The following is a 2,391-nucleotide window of genomic DNA, read 5'->3' as shown; positions in this document are numbered from 1 at the left end:
GTCATAGTGGTCTGTTTTATCTTTGGTAGAACAAATATGAAAACCTACAGAACCTACATAGAAATAGACATTTCCAAGTATATAAAAGGGGAAATTTAGCAGAAAATGAAAATAAAATCTAAATCTATCTATCTAAATCTATCTAAATTGTATCTATAATTGTATCTTACATAGGAACGAGTAAATTCTATTACATTCTTTCAGATCAACTTTAACCTCCAAACTACCTCCAGAAGACATGTCAGGGGACCTGGAAGCCAAGATCTGTGGCTACACACATATCAGTGTTCAGAGATTCTGCTACAAGTGGACCTTTAGCAACTTTTCATTTTGCATGGATGGAATTCGGGAAAATATTACAAGCCCAGTGTTCTCATTAGAGGGCAATGAAGAAGTACAATGGTGTTTGAGAATATTCCCAAATGGTGTTGATGAAGAAAGCAAAGATTACCTGTCTGTTTCCGAGGGTTTGCACTGTTGTCCAAAGAGCCCAGTTTTGGCAAAGGTGCAGTTCTGGATCATAAATGCCCAAGGAGAGAAACATCAAATCAAAGAGATCCCAAATATTTTAAGCTTTAGTCCAAAACAACAATGGGGATTGAGAAAGTTCATCCTTTGAGATTTCCTCCTCTCCCTTAGGCATTGGCTTCTCCCTGAAGACCAACTCATCCTGTGTTGTAAGGTGTCCGTAGTAGGACCCTCCTTTAGCAGGCCTGGACATAACATGACACCTGCAAACAAGGATCCAAGGCAGAAGTTGGCTGATGACATAGGAGAGCTGTGGGAAAATTCCCTCTTCACAGACTGCAGCTTGGTGGTAGCTGGCCAGGAATTCAGAGCTCACAAGGCCATTCTAGCAGCTCGCTCTCCAGTTTTCAGAGCCATGTTTGAACATGAAATGCTGGAGAGCCTAACAAACCACGTGGAGATCCATGACATTCACCTGCAAGTCTTTAAGGAAATGATGGCCTTCATTTACACAGGGAAGGCACCACACCTTCACAGCCACTCAATGGCCACTGGTTTGTTGGCAGCTGCTGATAAATATGATCTGCAGGACTTGAAGGTCATTTGTGAGGATTCCCTGTGCAGGAACCTCTGTGTGAAGTATGCTATACCAACTCTGATCCTGGCTGACCTCCACAGCACAGAGCACCTGAAGACTAGGGTCATGGATTTCATTATACTTCATGCTTCTGAAGTCTCTAAGACCTTGGAGTGGAAGTCAATGGTGGAGTCACACCCCCACTTGGTGGAGGAAGCATTTCTCTCCCTGGCTTCTATACAGTGTTTTTCCTCAGAGCCTTCACTCAAACACCTAATGATATTTTAGGAGCTTGACAGATATGACCGACACCTGGCTTCTAACAGCTACAACTAGTGTTTTTAACAATGACTTCTGTTTAGATTACACTTTTGCTGGAACATTTACAGTGAATCTGGGGCAAGGTAGCATGATGGCTATGGATTTCATACAGCTGTAATATTTCAAAATGGTGTGTAGGGAAAGGGCAGCACTAGGGTCTTGGACATTCTACCTGACATCTATCCTGTTGATGTTGTCTTATTCTTGTCTGATGCTTGGAACTGGGATTCAACTGGCCTGAAGCAGAGCCTACCTGACTTTCTTTGGAGAAACCTGTTTGCATTGGACTGAACAGAATAGCTGACCTAACATATGCATTAACTGACATGTAAAGTTTTCCACCTAATTCATGTGTATTATCTATCTGCAAATAAAAATTCTTTCAACTTTACTGTATTTGTCCTCTTAATTGCCAGTTGCATTATTGTTCTAATTAAGACTTCAATTCTTGTATTGAGTCTACTTAAGAGAATGAGAAACCTTGACTTACCTTTGCTTTTGTATACTGGCTTTGAGTTTCTCCCCATTTAAGTTGATCTTGATACGGGATTCTTCTATATTACCATTATTATATTTAGCCATATAATCTCTGTGCCAATCTCTGGAGAAGTTTTATCATTAAGGGATCGCTTCCTAAAAGTCCATGTCCTGATCCAGTTTAATGATGTTTTTTGCTTTTTCTTTGTTTCATTTTGTTTTGCTTTTTTTCTTTAAGTTAGTTTATGTGGTCAATTGAATTTTATTGATTTTTGCATATTGAACCACCCTTACTCACCTTGAGACAAAGCCTACTTTGGTTTTGTTAATGATATTTTTTAATGTGTTCTTGTAATTATTTAATGATTATGTTTGCATGAGTCCATAAGTTAAAATGATTTGTGTTTTAGATATCAGTGTAACTGTAGTCTGTCATAAAATAGAGTGGGAAATATTCCTTCTGTTTTTATTTTGTGAAATGATTTGAGGAGTATATGCCATAACACCTCTTAGATTAACAGGTGAAAATTATGGTCCTGGGCATTTTT

At 39.0% G+C, this 2,391-nt stretch overlaps 1 pseudogene; it reads left to right on the top strand.

Moving 5' to 3' along the window:
- The first annotated feature begins 238 nt into the window (after positions 1-238).
- On the top strand, positions 239-1,333 carry Tdpoz1-ps7 (TD and POZ domain containing 1, pseudogene 7; annotated as a pseudogene).
- Positions 1,334-2,391: the final 1,058 nt, after the last annotated feature.

The sequence above is a fragment of the Rattus norvegicus genome, chromosome 2 (genome assembly GCF_021556685.1).
Source record: "Rattus norvegicus strain SHRSP/BbbUtx chromosome 2, alternate assembly SHRSP_T2T, whole genome shotgun sequence".
NCBI classification, from domain to species: domain Eukaryota; kingdom Metazoa; phylum Chordata; class Mammalia; order Rodentia; family Muridae; genus Rattus; species Rattus norvegicus.
Note: the sequence above shows the minus strand (reverse complement) of the source record. Positions and strands in the feature narration are given on the sequence as shown.